The sequence below is a fragment of the Zonotrichia leucophrys genome, chromosome 3, assembly GCF_028769735.1.
Source record: "Zonotrichia leucophrys gambelii isolate GWCS_2022_RI chromosome 3, RI_Zleu_2.0, whole genome shotgun sequence".
In the NCBI taxonomy this organism is placed as follows: Eukaryota; Metazoa; Chordata; class Aves; order Passeriformes; family Passerellidae; genus Zonotrichia; species Zonotrichia leucophrys.
The window spans coordinates 103,174,281-103,190,821 of NC_088172.1; the positions used below are offsets into that span (position 1 = coordinate 103,174,281).

At 40.8% G+C, this 16,541-nt stretch overlaps 1 long non-coding RNA gene across 1 annotated transcript in view; it reads left to right on the plus strand.

The window, feature by feature from the left end:
• The window catches only part of LOC135446160 (uncharacterized), a 434,639-nt gene that overhangs the window by 98,253 nt on the left and 319,845 nt on the right, over positions 1 to 16,541 (plus strand). Inside the window, exon 2 of the long non-coding RNA XR_010439680.1 lies at positions 11,888 to 11,950. This is a non-coding gene — a long non-coding RNA (uncharacterized LOC135446160). The remainder of the gene's footprint in view (positions 1 to 11,887; positions 11,951 to 16,541) is intronic.

The window sequence follows — 16,541 nt, forward strand, 5'->3', positions numbered from 1 at the left end:
CTAAAAGACTACAGTAAATCATGAAAGTGATCTCAAGTGAACAGAGATGGATTTCTGGAATACGGTGTGCAATGAAACCACTGACCTCTTATACAAGGGTTCATGTCTTTTTCTACAGAAACAGATGGGTAATAGCATAATGCTGAAATCATGCTCTACATAATATGGACCTAGTGATTGCAGACCTGATTGCTTGCCATATGGTTGCTGAAGGGTTGAAGAGAAAATGGGATGATAAGCAAACCCTTAAAAGCAACATTTTTATTGAATGGCCATTACATTAAAACCCAAACTCTGCAAATGAAGGCAAGAACTGTGGTGAATAATGATGAAATAACAAAACAATAAAAGAAGAAACACAATAGCATGTATTTGTTTGCAGTATGCAAAATAATACTCCTCATTTTTTTGGTGTCATTCTGCCTTGTGTTACGAGCATTTGGTGGAAAGTTGGTGGGACATTGCTGCCTGCAGGGCACAAATACAGTGTCGTGGAGCACTGCAGTATTCACTAGGTCAGACAGGAAAAGAAAATAATCACTTGTCTCAAAGGAAAAGCTTCTGAGTTAAATGCTAACTAAAATATGCAACTTGCATACATGAGCCACATTACTGTGAGGCTGGTGGGAAGCCTTCATGAGACTTGCTTTTCCAAGACACACTTCTACACCTATTTCCTCTCTCTCCTCAAAAAAACTTGCTTTTATCACTGATTTCTTTTTCCTTGCTACATTCTTGTAACTGCTGAATAGCCTGGGGGTTTTTTATTGACATTTGTCAGTAAGTTGCTGAGTGTGGGCAGAGGAAATGCAGAGTAAGTGATGTGCAAGTCCTCACTCCTAACATGTACTTATCTACAAGAAGCCTCTTTGTAGGAAGAATGTTCCACATAGCACTCAGCAGTGCCAACACAACGTCATGGCCATGCCTGCTCCCGTGCAGAGGGGAAATGACTGACAGTGTGACAGGGCAAGGCTTTGAGCCATGAAAATCATCTGTTTCTGGGCTTTTCTTACACATTTGAAGGGTGGGCCCAGTGTGGTCTCTTTTGAGGCATTAATGGTTTGCTCAGTTATTGCTGTAAGAGGTACCCAGTTGGTAAAAACTGTTGTAGTGTGTTCGTTAAGTTCGTTTAATTCCTCCCCTATTTTATGTATCTGCTCCCCCTCATTTTGTGTAAAATGGTTCTGCCCTCCTCAGTTTTCCCGCCACAGCCCGGCCAGTTATATTGTCAATCTTTTAGGTTATATAATTCCTCCTCCCCTTTTTCCTTTATATGTATGCTTTTTCTCCTCCCTGGGCCAAGTCAATCACCCCCCCACTCCACCTAGCATTCCAGAAGCTTCTTCTCTTTGGGGGTTATGGTTGGCTGTGGTCCTGGGACCCCTCCCATACCTGGTACCTATTGGGCTCTCCACTATGTCATTTGTGTTAAGCTCATCCCCTCTTCTCCCCCTATTGGTCTTTTGTAAACCCCTCCCGGATCCACCCCCTTCCCTTTATAACCCTGATGCACTTTTTGTTCTGGGTCATTTTGTGGTGTGTCAGGGGGTCTCTTAGTGGCTGGCATCATGGGCTTTCCAATAAACCTGTTTCGCCCCCAGTGAGTGTCCAGCTCCTTCCTTCTCGTCGATTAGCAGCGATCCATCCGCAACCAGCTCAGCCTGAGGCCTCACGACACCGAGGGGAGCTGGCAGGATATGCAGCTGGGTGTCGGCCTTAACCTCAGCTGCCGGACTCTGACCTTCTCTGCCCTTGAAGGCCAAATACACCTCGCCGCAAAAACCCAGAAATTCAGCTCAGTTTAGAGATTGCAAAGGTTTCTAGTCACATAACGTGAGCTCCTTGAATCAGGCTGGACTCGCCTCCCTTAGAGGCTCATCAGCTCCAGGTGGCTGATGGCTCAATGCAGAGTGGACCTCAGTGGCTTTGCATCAAAATGGATCCTTCATTCTTATTTTTTTCCAAAGCCTGTCCAGTCCCTAGTGCTCAAATGTGTACAAAGGGATGGGTAAGCAGTTCCCAGCTCTTTTGGCAGGTGCAGTCTGTGTCCTGCTGTGTGGCCAAACTCCTCACATGTGGGGACCACCCCAGGCAAGTCCCTGGACACTCATCCTCTCTCCACCACACTGCTGAAGAGCTTCCAAGATCCAGGCAGGGTAATATAGCTATCTCTGATTAATCACTACTAAATACAGACTTCCTTGGCTTGACAGGCTTGTCTGATGCATCCCATAAATCACAATTTGTTTGACTGCAAGAATGGAAAATATTTATTTGAACAATTACTTTCAAAGAGGAGTCTGCCATGTACGTGAACCTCTGGATTATCCTCAGGCTTCTCACGGGCTGCCCACCTCACTTGGATTTCACTCAGACACCTAAGGACATGTGACAAGCAGCATATCCCAGTATTTAAGACATTTTAAGTATGGTGAAACCGATTTTCATATGATGAGAAGAGATTTCCTGCAGCCTATAAAATTGATTCTCATCCCTCTCGACTCGTGACATGCCGCCTGTGTGGCAGCAAGAAGTTTTGCATAACTTTTAAGAGCCCGTGCTGACCTACTTAACAGGCATCCACTGCTACATAATGTATTTAGGTCAAGTATTGTGTTTGAGCTTATCATCAATCTTGTAATAGTCCAGCTCACTGTGAGAGCCACAGGTACATGATTGATGCAAACATTCCACAGGGTAGAGAATATTCTTGTCATTTTCTTAAAGGGAGGCCTAGCGTTAGGGTGTTGCTATTTTTGCTGGAGAAGCAACAAGGATTGCCAATCACATCCTGGGCTGCTGCACCCCTGGTTATCTCCCTCTATTAGGAACATCCAAACCCACCTATAACAAGTGATTTTTATTTTGTTTTTTACATGATTCATTTGTGCTAGACAGTAAATATATAAAACCTATATTTTTATTATGATATGCTACTGACTTGTTCTTATTTCCAAAATAATATACTTGGAACTTTTGTACCAACCCAGTCATTCTGTCCCTCCCCTAATTGCAGTTGGTGTTTTAGCCACATTTTGGGCAGGCTCTTAAAGCCTGTATTATAATAAAGTATTGCCAGCACACTTCCTCATCCAGATGATATTAGAGAAGTGCACGTTGGTTTGAGCAGTAAATTGTTGCAAAGTTCTGTGACATCTTAATGCTCTGACAGGATGTGTAAGACAATCACACCACTGAAAAGACCAGAAAAAAGGCCCTTTATAGCTATTGAATAATATATTAGCTTTTAACACTGTATATACAAGCAAAATGGGCTAAGGTATAAAATCAACAAAATAATTACTTATACCAGACGTTATATATTTTATCGGGATCAGAACTGCGTGACCTCAGCCCTTGGTGCAAATGGGGTTTGATTTGGTATTCATTACCTCAAAGAGCTGTAAATACCTGCGGCCCAAGTGGAATCTGCCCTGGGGGCTGATGAAATGGTGTCTTACTTGTGTGTAATTTGGAAAGAGTTCTTCTGAAAAACCCTCAATCTGTTGTGTGAATGGACCCGCAGGAATCGTTCCCAGTGCCTAAAATGTGCCAATGAGAGGACCTGTGAGCAGCTCCTAAAACGTGCAGGTGGGTACCTGCATACAAATGCTTCTAAAATTGACATGTACAGTGCTGTAGATCTGAAAATCTATACTGCACTTTTTAGCAGTACATTCCGAAGTCTGAACTGAGGGAAGAGTTACATGGCAATGAAATATGCATGAAAAAAGTCCAATTTATACATGGATCCCAAGAGTTTGGCGACTTGTCTCCTCTCCTTCCTTCTCAAATGCTGTGCAAAGTTTATCAGTTTGGATGACAAATTAGTTTGTGCTGTCTCTATATTCCAAACAGAACTTCCATGACGTTATTTGCTTCTTTTCTCAAACACTTCTGGAGAAAAAAAAAAAAGTAATGGCTGTACTAACACACCTTTCTCACAAAGTAAGAGTCCTCAGTCTGAGCTTCCTAACTTTAAAGGTCTTAAATGACACCTTCATGTTGCTTTAGTTTGGTTTAATTTGTAATACAGCCGGACTTTTTCTGCAAAACTTATTTCCAGAGTTTTGGCTTTTCATATTCAAAGATTTCAAATGCTTAAATTCTGGGCTTAAATTCTGGCCAGGTAAAAAAGGGAAAAAGTGAAGAATCTTTAATGTAATTTTTTTGCTGATACTCAGAAATATGTTTTGCATCTTTCTGCAGGAAAATTATAAGAAATTCAAAATTCAGAAAGAATTTCTGTAATATAATCCAATGTAAGTCAGCACTTGTGGATTCCTTGCCTTGAGTTCACTGATACCAGGCTGAGAAGGAGTGGGCAGAGGTGAAATTCCTTCTGTCAAACACAAAGTCGATGGGGGGAAAATAGGGAGGCGGTTGTATGCAAAATAGAGACACTTCAGCGTCTGCTTATACACTATTTTATTTATACATGCGACAAGAGGAGCACTTCTTACTCAGGATAACATAAATAACCTGGGCACAAAATGCTTGAGGAAGTGCACTTGGAATTACAGCCTCATCTTAGGTAAAGTCAGGACTTATGTAAGTGAGCAATTGTTCTTTCCAGGTCTCTAAATGCAGACAAATGGGCTTTGTTTGGGGACAGTTGTTTCCCAAGCTGTGGCTGCAGCTCATGGCTGGGTGCAGCTTTACCTTTCCTTGCTCTTTTCAAGGTAGCTGTGCAGTGAAAGGGAGGGAGGGAGAAGGACAAAGAGGGAACAATTTCATTCAGATGTTGTTCTATAAAGATTGCTGAGTTTCCTCTATTTGGAGCATAAAAATGCTCCAAGAGTTGTTTGTTTCCTTACTTATAGAAGGTAATATTTACCTGGTGTGAGTCCACGGAGCCAGCTGATGTCAAGGGAAATGTTCTGAGGGGAACAACTTCAGAATCTGGTCCTGGATGTTCCAGTTCCTTCCTGCTGCAGGTGCCTTTGATTCCAAAATGTGAGGGAAGAAGTAGCAAGAACATTCTCTAATGCAGGATGGGGTGCTGAATGTAGGTGTTTTTCTAGATTTTTATTACAGCTTTTCGCTTTAAATTCTTAGAAAGTCGGAAGTACCTTCTAATCTTTTAGCTGCCTTTTTCCTTTCTATTTAACAATTCAGCAGCACATCAATTGATCCCTTTCCCCAAACATTTTGAAGCACTTGAAACCATTTCTTGCCACGTTGTTATTTATAGAGATTCACTAAATGAAAAAAGGCTCCTTTTCCCTTGCAGGTATATGCATCATTTATAGTCTGGCTTCATTATATTCTGTACTGTATCAACTCCTGTAGGAGAGTGGTTATGTAATGCTCTTATGTCATTACATTTACATGCATTAAATTCCTGGCAGAATCATATTCAGTGGAACAAAGGGTTCATTAGCAGGACAGAAATGCTTAACTTGGGAAACTGCTGGAAGAAGTGAGACACATTTCCAGGCTGATATTGTTGATATGCAATTATATATTATGTACAGAGTTGATGTGGGATTAGCTAATCCCTAATGACAAGTATAAATGTGATAGAAGTTGTTCATTCAAATCTCTTTCTGCAGTGGTAACTTTGAATAGAAGTTATCGTGGTTAAATCTGGAGTGGCTGAGAGAGGGACTCGCTGCAGTGTGACAGAGCAGTGCCATTCCCACCACATGGGAGCTTTAGAGAGGACCAGCACTCACTCCACAAACTGCACACACAGGAAAAAAAGTTACTCAGTGCCCCTTATTTACATGTGCAACTGGTGCAGAACAAATTTATGGCCTCAATTGTGTTATGCATTTAAATATGTTCTTTATTCTTCCAGCTCCTTTCCCCTGTCGGTGAAGCATTATGGTGGGAGCTTCCAGGGAGAGCACCTGGGCACATTGCTTTGCACAGTGTCAGGACTCTGCCTGAACCAACTTCGGAAATGGATCATTTTAGTTTTGTTGAAATGGCAGTTAAATAGCAGGAATATATCAAGAGTTAAAACTTCATTACTGGGGAGCAATAAAAATACATCAAGCCTGGAATATTGTCTAGGAGATCAGATTTCTTGGTTGTGTTGACACTTTAAAGAAATATGTTTATTTAAGGAATAGAAATTCTATATACTGGAATACTACAGTGATAAATTGCATTCTAGTTAGGCTATCTCTGATGTTCTAATTTTATCAGGCAACAATGGACTGCGTATTCTATGAAAGTCAGCTAAAAAAAAGGCAGAAAATAATGCTAAGGGCAAAAATCTTCCTTAACCTTTCTGCATTACTTCACTGGGACTGGTGTTGAACAGTGTTTGGAGTCTGAAAACAATTAATTGTATTTGTTAGCACCTTTTCACCGATTGCAGCAAGGAATGTTCAGATGTAGGTGTGCTGGAGACAGCACAAAGAAATGGATCTGCTTGTTATTTCCATGAGGATGAGAAGCAGGGGACGCTGAGTTTCATGCAAACCTGGAAACAAGGACGTTTACAAGTCTCCAGACTTCCATGTCTGACAACTTCCCTAAATTTAGATGTTACGGCTGTTTTTGTGACCTGAAAAGTCTCCTGCACAAGTGTAGATCCCTAAAAAGGGCTACCTGGAAAGCACTGTGATAAATATGTCTGGTTCCTTCCAAAGCTGTGAGGAAGTGATTTTTAACATATTTCACCAAAAAAAACGCTGCTTGTTCTCAGCTTTGCAGATGGTTTCCCAGGTTGACTTGTTGGAATGATAAGGAAGGACAAAGGCTCATTTGGCAGAACAGGAACTCTGTCGTTACTCATGTTGAGAGCATCTGTCTTGCTCATGTACTCGTGGGTTTGGGGCTGAATAGGCTGTGGGGAGTTTCTTCTGGTTTCGCTTATGGGGGACATTCTTGGGGGATGATGAGGTGTCTACAGCTCCACTTGTCAGTGCTGCATCACTCACACACGCTGGCTGCCCTTGCAACTGCTGCAAGACAAACCCAGAAGTTTGAACGATGAAGTGTGAAGTCCCCAGTAATTTCAATGTGACCACAAGCAGCTTCCATGGAGAACAAGAAAGCACAAAGCCTCGCTTTAAGGGGAACCCCCCAATATTTATTCATTTATGTCTTTGTAGAGTTATATCATGGCTTGTGCTGAAGTTGTCACAATTTAATAACTCAGTGTGGTATTCTGCAGCAAATAACAAATAGCTTGCTCATAGAGGCTGTACTTTTGCCAATGGTCTCAACTGGTTGAGGGCTGTGCTTCAGCCTGTTTCACTTGCTTTCACTCTCAAATCTTTGAGAATGCTTTTGGTAGAAGTTTGATAGTCAGGTATCAAGATCTCTTCAAAATCAGTATCAAGGATGCTGGAGGTTTTGAGATGTCTGCTATCAATTGTCACTGTTGACAAACAAGGGAAGGAATTTAAAAATAAAGTGCTTGGCACAACTTCCTCCTTTAGTTCTGTGGAGCTGGTTAAAAATGCTGTCTTTGATGTAAATCAGTTGGAGCAATATTTGCAGTCTGGATAACAAAACTAAAATGGGTCTGCAAAGCTCAGGCACCACGTATATTTACTCTTCCTCCTGTTTTTAAATTCTCTGTAGTTCAGATATTTCCTGTATGTTTTCAGTGTTTCAGTATCGCTGGGTTAGTGATGTGTTCCTGTGGAGTAGATGGAAATCATACAATGTAGTTTGCAAAAATATGTGCTTCAAGAAATACAAACACAAAACCAAATAAAAGGGTTGGGTGAAGAGGTACATCCATTCACTGTTTGGCATTGAAATTCTGCATTTCTGCTCAAAGAGATGCATTTCCATTTTGTGGTTTCAAGCACCTACTTGATTTTTCTAGATTCAGTATTTGTGCACATCCTGAGATTCAGGCTGGTGAAGTCTGACTCCCATTTTGAGGCAAAAATAGCCAATTGCATTGTGGGAAAGCAGAGAGCTCTTCAAAGGTATATAAATTAATTCCTTTCATTAAAGGAACAGAGGGACAAAATGCAAAAATCAAATAAATTCAAATATGTTTAAAAAGACTGATAATAGTCTAAAGGAATGACATGAAAGAGGCAGGAGGAACTTCAGAAGTACATAAGACACTATTAGCTTTTCCTTTCAGCTTCCAGCCTCCACAGTGATGCTGCAGAGGGTGTTGCAGGAATGTCTTCAGTCCGTGGCAGCCAGAAGGTCTGGAAGATGCACCAGCAGCTTCCCCTTTGCCTCTGGCAACAGGCACTGAATCTGTGTGGCCCTGGCCATAGAGTTCAGTGGGATCAGTGAATTCCTGCAGAGGCTGCGCAGTGGGAAATGCTCCCTCAGCACTGCACAGGAGCAGGAGCTCTTTTCTCTGCAGGTCCCACATGGACATTGCTCATGGCTTCCATGTCCTCTAGAGTCTGTGATGGGCTGGAAGATGAGCTGAGTTGGAGATGTGCTTGTGAGGATCTGTCTGTGCCATCCTTTCTCTTGACGAGTTTATGGATCCCAAAATATGGTGGAAGATGTACCCACAGAGAGGGATTTTATTTTTATTCACAGCACAGAGTAGAAAAGGGCTCTACTTGTAGTTCTCCTCTGCACATGTAGGGAAGAAGTCCTGAGTTTGATTTCATCCAGATTTAGCCTTGAAACAAGAAAAGCTAAATGTGCAAGATGGCTGAAATTCAGGATACTGAGTGTGTTCAGTGAAAAAAGAATTCCTTGGAGTCAAATGTATTGCTGAATACCACCTTAAGTAGCTTTGCTGTCTCCTTCCATCGTTTTTGTGCTGTCAACAATAGGATAAGAAATTGGAAAAGAGACAAAGGTGTTAGGAAAAAAGAAGACAAAAGAAGGTGTTGCTTTTAGGAACTTTGATTTACTCGATTTTGCTTAAAAACATTAAGCTTTTGCTGTACAAGTATCCTTTGAAAAAAGGATGTCTGTCTTTCAAGATCTTGAATGGGAAAACATTCAGGTTTGTGTCAGGCAGAGCTCACAGATTTTTTTAGATGCAAGTTTAAAAACAGACACCTTTTTAAAAAGAGATTTTGGGGTTCTTTCTTTGTAACTTGACAGGATGGTTTGTTCATGTCAATAGTCTTTTGATCACTCAAAAGACATTGAAATAAAAAATGTCAATGCTTCCACTCTTTTGATCCAGCTCCCTTAAGTATTGTTGCAGGAGGAATATATCGGATTATTATAATTTTTTAACTTGGCTTTATGGGTATAACCTGGAGCCACATTTGTGGGTCCATCCCAGAGCATTTTGGAGCCATTTCTGCATATTAACAGTGCCATATTTTTTCCCAGCAGGAGAATAATTTCCTAAGTAATTTGTACTGCTGACCACTCATCACTCTAGTTATGAAAGAACTACAGTGGGTTTTAGCTTTTTGTTTTTAAATGCTGGTAAACCTGGAATTAGAAATGTAAAGCTGTGGTTATGATGGGTTATTCTCTCCTGAATATCTCTGTAAACCCTGATCACAAAAACTGTAGGGAATGTTTTCTGTAGAACTGAAATTTAGCAGAAAAAGAAAGTACATAATTAAAACCAAATTCTGGTGTTTGTACAGAGGCTGGGATTTTATATATGTGTATGGAAAACAGTGATTCCAAATTTATTTAAATGGATTATTGTTTTGCATGAACGATAAGCTGCACTTGAAAGCAACCATTTTCTAGGATTTGCTTTGTATCTCACGAAATGGTTAAAAGCAGTTTAAGCCTCCAATCCAGATGAATCGGGTGCAGGCCCTCAAGATGCAAGATTTCTGTCAGGAGTGGTGAATCTGGATTTGTGCTGTGCCCCTTGCGTGTTTCAGGAAGCACAGGTTGAAAATCCCACTGAAGCTGCTGGGAGTTTTGTTCCTGACTTCAGTGGGTTTAGAATTTCACTGTAAGGATTTTTAGGTACTTTTTAAAAATGAAAAGGTGACCTGTTTAATACTGACCCAAATAATTCACTGCACAACTTCTGTCCTCAAATTCCCACTCTCAAGCCCATAAACTGAAAGAAAAACTGTAAGAAAGTAAAACTCTGGATTTCAAGTGAGAAAGCCACTTGAGATCTCTCCACATCACACTCTGGCTGGTTATTCTGGGTAGCAGAAGTGGCTGAGCCGGAGCTGTTATGATCCACAGCACTTTGTGAGGAGTGGGGAAGCAGAGACAGAAACGGGCGCACTTAGAAAATGCCTTGAGAAGGTTCGTGACACAAGTGACTGCAGCTCCCCTGGGGAATTGGCACCACGGCACACTCAGCACTGCTGGGCCCTTGGAAAGGGGAGTTAAAAAAATCCCCTGTGGGATGCAGTGAACACACTGATTCTGCCAGTGAGAAAGCAATCCCAGGATTTATTTCATCAAATCCCCACCACAGTCACACCCAAACTGATGGCACCGAGTCTCTTCTTTGGGTTTGCGCTCTTCACTTCTGGAAAACAAGAAAACAGAAAGAAATACACGAAGATCTAGAATTGCTGAACAGGGAAATGAAATCAGTTTGTCACAGGAGATTTTTTTTTTTATTGACATCTTTAGTTTGTTTTGATGTCTGTAATTAAATTGCTAATTATGTGTTTCTGTTGCAGTGGTCATGCTTTTATTACATAATTGCTACAAGTTTTTCTCTCCCCACTAACAATATTTGTTTAACCTTAGTGCATGCTAGTTACATCCTTCAGAATGGAAAAGCTTAGAAACACAGTTATTGATTGTTACAATTAACTAAATCAGAGGGGCTCAAAGTTCTTTGCCATAAATTAAATATGTTTTGTGGCACAGGATCAAAGATAATTAAAGGATGAAGCAATTGCAGTCATTAAACAATAAATATTATTTTGATGCCAATTGAAGAAAATAAAACAATAACAAAAAAAAAGGCAGGAAAATTGAGGGATTTTAAAAGGAGGGGAGAAAAGTTTAGCCTAAGGTAAAAACATCATTTAAAAAAATAATTTGTACTGTGATCCTTTGAGCTTCCTTCTGTGTTGTCTCAAAAAGCATCTGATTAGGTGAGATGCAATTCAGTCACCTTCTCTTTATTTTTTCCCTTTTGAGTTTAGGCATAATTTTTGTCAGTATATTTCAATGTATTCATTAATTTTTCTCATTTGTTTATTTTATGCAAACCATAAGAGACATTTTTTCCTCAGTGAAGATTGCCTCTTTATTTTATTTTGAAATATTTGTATATTTATTTCATTAAATGAGATAATGCTTTTTCTTATTAACATAATTTCCAGTACATTAAACATATTTCTCCACAGACAGAAGAGAGGAATCAGATTAAATGACAGTTAAATCACTTGCAGCAATTTCAACTGTTAAAAGAAATAAGTGTCTCTGTTTTCTTTGTGATCACGAGATGTGCTGTAAAGGGAAATGAAATACTAAAGAAAGGAGGGAAAACATAAAGAAATAATGACTGACTTATTGCAGTAATACCACTGAGAGAAGAAAAACTCACTACAAATAAAAGGAAAAATAATATAGTGGTTTTGAAAGTTACCAAAATTCATTTCTTATTGATGAGATCAGTGCAAGCCTTATACTGAGTAAACTGAGGAGGGAAAAAAATAGCAATGCACACCCAAAGCCAGACAATGCCATAAACTGTGGGCAATGAAAGAAGGAATAAATACTGTGCATTTGGAGGGCTGTTACTCTAAATGCCTCTAATTTTTAAATAATTTATATTTTATCACATTTAGGGAGGAGAGGGAAGAAGCAATTATCTCTTGGTGAGCCAACCATGCCCCTCTGCTGCTGTTCAGGGCTCTCCAAATGTCCTGGTGTCCCTCCTGCCCCTCTCTCCCCTTTTCCTGGGCAGATGTGGGGCTGCAGGAAGGAGGAAAGCATCACTTATTAGCTCTTTTAATAAGATCTTCCAGAATTATTATAATAATATTTTCTGTCTTAATTATATTTTTATTATTATTTTAATTTCCAGAGCCTGAACCAGCTGCTTTGAAGAGATCTTGGGACTGAAGGACTGAGCTGAGTCATTTCTAAGGTAATGTTGACATTATTGTTTTGCTCCCAGTCAAGATTTCCTCTCTTTGTGCTTTTAGCTGTAAACCAGTTATTTTTCACCAATTTTAAGTGCCTGAATTTTTAGTCCTGAGTAAGGATTAGTCCAATAGTTGCCATTTTCCTTCTTTTTCTCCGTTTCCCATCAGTGCACTCTACAGCTTCACTGATTTCACCTTCAAGCTCAAGTCAGAGAAAGGATTCTTGAGAAGTGGGGCCTGTTCTAACTCCCTGCTCTATCTCAGAGTTAACTAAAACTATAATTTTTCAAGAATTTAAATGATAGTATTTTTGCTATTAAATGCTTGGTGGGTAAAAGTGGTGCCATGGGGTACAGCATCCTCCCTTATGTGACATGGTGCAGGGAAAGAGGTGGAAAATGTCGCCTTGGAAGGCTTTTAAGGAATTGTTTCCTGGGGCAGGAGAGCAGGCTCTGCCTTCCTGCTTGTGCTCATCTGCTGCAGCTGAGCAGGGGACACTGCAGGGTCGTCACCAAAGACTTTTGCACTCTGGGGTTGGTGTCCCTTAGGTCCCCTTTGGAAGTTGTATTTGCTGTGCCAAGGGGCCTGGTCAGGCAATGGAGGTGGTAATGGAATTTAGCAGTTGAGGAGACTCTGAGAAATCGCAGAGCATGTGAAACACAATTAAAGAAATAAAGCAGGAGCGTCTGCCACCATCCTCTGTGGACAGCCTGCCAAGCAGAGCCACATCTGTGCCCCTGGAGGGGCACCAGCCCAGCCCTGGCTCACAGAGGCTCCAAAGCTTCTGGTGGGCACAGGCCAGGGGTCACTGCAGGCTCTGCCCCAGGATCCCTGCCCGAGGAGGTGCTGCACGGCAGAGAGAGCTGGTAAGTGCCACTCAATGCGCAGAAACATTTCTGATGGTGCTGCTCGTACTTACAACCTTCATTACCATAGTTTCAGGGGGTATAATAATCATTAATGTGTTTATTGTGCCCTTGTGAGTTGGGGCGGGGACGTTATCCTTTTTCACACACATGGAATTGAGACATAGGCAGGAAAAGTGCCGAGCTCCAGCTCGTGTGGTAGGGTGCCAGGGACCTGCTCCTGTTTTGTGGCTTTTCCTGCAGGATCCTGACCGTCTTCGTGGCTTTAAGTCCTTGTTCAAGGTCTAAATAGGAGATGAGTTGTGCTGGGACTCCTCTGCAGTCAATAAAGGGAGACAGGGATCTCCAAAGGAGAATTCTGACCTCCTCCCAAAGGCCTTTGGAGGGTGACTACAAAACCTGCCTGCTCTCATTGAAATGCCTTAAGAGAGGCTTTGGCATCCCTCTGCTCTGGACACTCACTAAGGACAAGATTTGATTCAAAACCACCATGAAACAGAACATTTCCCTTTTTGCCTCTGCTGAAGAGGCCCAGCACAGCTGTAATTAACTTTTGAAGATGCTCCATCGTGGTTACAAAATGTGACTGACTTAGAATGTTGCAGGAGGGGTAGAAACAAGCAAATTAAAAGCTGCCTTGATGAGGTGTGAGGTTCAGTGACCAGATTGCACTGGGTTTTGCTGCAATCCAATCACCCTCTAAATACCTGTGAAGTTCTTATCACTGTGGACAATTGTCCTTTTTGTTCTCAGAGTTGGACAGGCAGGATGACTCAAACCTTCTCTGTACCCATTTCAGACTTGAGTTTTTAAAAGTGTGCATAAAGGCTTAGCTAAACATTTTTAAAGAAAGTGTTTTTAAATCAGGTAGATGATGAGAGGAATGTTTTTCAGAATTTACCAAGTTTATATTTTGCATATTCCATACCGAGGCTGTTTCTTTTCTTGTGACATCGCAAAAAATGAAATTAGTTTTTGACTGGGAGGGGATGATGATGAAGGTGTTCTCAGCATAACATGATTTAGCTTTTGGGAAATATTAAAGCATGACAACGTTGGACCTTTTTATATTAGACAACAGCAGTTTTTCCATTCTGCACTAAATACTCCTTTCAGATTTCTCATCTTGCATGATATTGCCTATTTCATGCCTCTGACAAAGTGGCTGAAACAAGCTCTTTCCCTAAACTTGTGATATTTATGGATAAAGGATTATTACCTGTGGTATTTTTAAAGCAATGAATAAATTACATTGTTTAGGCAGATGCAGACAAGGTGTTGGGTTTCTTGTCTGATGCCACAGCAAAGCTTTGTGTCAGAGTTCAGAGGGGATGCAAGAGCATTATGCTTGGATCAGTAGATTTAGGATCTGAAGTGGTTTGGAATATACACTGGAATATTTTCCTATTCTGTTTCTCATATAGTGTTTTGGCTGTGTGACCTATTCCATTGTCACATAGCAATATTTGAAAATGAGTGAGTGAATGAGGGTGTTTAGAGGGTACTAAAATTCATCAGGACCTTGCTGTCGTGGATGTGCATGGTGGCACTGCCATTGCACACTCCTGGGGGGTGGCAATAATGCACCTGCCTTTCTTGGAGAAAGGAGCACAGCAGGTTCATGGGACACTTCAGGGCAGAAGGGTGCCTTGGGAATTGGGCTTCTCCTGGCAGCACTGGAGAAAACCGAGTGAGACTTCACTCTTGAGCTTGGTGGTTAGTTCTTTGTTTTTATATGAGACAATAGGAATGGCAAAATGAGAGAGGAAAAAGTAAGGTTGATTGCTCTTCAGAGAAGACCTTAGACAGCAGAATCTCTCACTCCAGTGACTCTGGTACATGTCTGACTTGATTATTCCTGTCCTGTTGAAATATGAGGCAGCTGGACAATATCTTGACTGAAATACATTGGAGGGATATGGAAATGTGAAATACAGCTTTTGTGAAAATCAGAATCTCTGTTCCTTTTATCTATCACTACACTTGTTGATTCTTGTGACTGTGATGCAATTGATTATCTCTAAAAATGATTCTCCCTGAGGTGTGGGGACTGTGCCTTTCCCTAATGAATGAGCAGAGCTCATCCAGTTTCTCCCAGACTTGAGGCAGATCAAGGTTAGAATTTTTAACTTTTGTTTTGTTTAGTGGGGTTTTTTTTTTCTGTGACTGTCGGCTCAGTTTTATTTTCCAAAATAAAATTCCAGGGCAATGTTGTATTTTCTGAATGCATTCAGCTGCTCTGTTTCTGAGTGCACCTCACACCATCCCCATTGCTGAGGATGTGAGGTTCAGCCTGTGCTCTGTTCCTCTTCTCCCTGCAGTGACTTTGGCATTTCTAAACCTGTTTGCAGAGCAGAGCAACGTCTCAAAGTCATTATGTTTTATGAGTTGCATAATTACCAATGTCTGGATATGGGATGGGGATAGCTCAGTGAGGAAAACATGGACAGGGCTCATTTGATGCCATTTCTCTCTGCTGGCAGCAGCAGTGGGACACACCACAGCATTCACTGCTGTCCTTTGCGTGATGAGGGGCATAAGGTGGTGTGGCAGAGCAAAAAGTGATCATGGCAAACCAAGTTTCAGTAATTCTCTTGCTTTGTGCAATGGATCATTGTTTCTTTTTATGGGGACTCAAATGGAAAAAGTGGCTTAGATTGGAAAAAAAATCTCTACTTACAGTTTTTCTAGATACTTCCAGCAAATGGGAACATAATAAAATGATTGTGTTTCTTGAAAGAGTTTTCGTTAAATTTAGCTTTGTTTTCTGCTTGAAAAGGGGAGGGGGTGGAGTGATAATAAATGTCATTTGAAAATAGAAGTGTCCTTGGTTTCCTGTTTTCAGTAGGCTTAAGATAATTCATTTGTTCTACTTGTAGTTTGTCAATTGATGCCTCCCTTCCAAAACTGTCTGTGGGCCGCCTTAGCCAGAGTTTCCTACAGTTATTTTTGCACTATTGTTAAACAGAACCATGCAGCATGTTGCTTTTTCAATTTACTGCGTGGGATCTGCACATAGTTTTCCATTGTGGCATATTTGTGTCTTTGTCACTTTTATTGTTTATATGCCAGCATATGGCCAGAAAAACACAAACTTCTTTCCTCAGTTTTCTTCTTTTGTATTGTTCAGTCCACAGTGCCTTTACAGCAACAATTTGTAAAAATCAAATTCCTGGAATGTAATTGGTTTGCTTGAAAAAAAGAAGGAAAACTGAGAGAATACATCTCAGGGATTAGTGAATATTTAGGAATGGCTTTATTTTCTTACCCAGGGCTACACATGGGGCAAAAAAACCAATGCCTGTTTTTGTTTAAACTTCAGTTTGGTCATTTAGGCTCATATATCTCACCATGCCACTTGCACAGACATTAGTGCCTGCATCAAGATCCTCTCTAGAGCAAGCATTGCCAAAATCTGGCAGCATGGATTTCAGTGCCTGACAAGGACCAGATGTTTGCATTTGTGGGATATGGAACCCCAAACCCAGCAGTTGTCCAGCTGCTGCTTTATTGCAGTTGATCTAAAATTGACCAGAAATATATGGGGTTTGGGTTTGTTTTTTTAACAGCGTAGTTTGTGGTTGTAGAAAAGACCATTTTTTCTTAATTTCTATGTGGCATCAATGCTCACATGACATTCTGATAAAAAAATTTCTTGGTTTATCTGCTATTAAAAATCAATACAAACTAGGCCATATCCATGATGTGATCAGCTCTGTCATTCCAT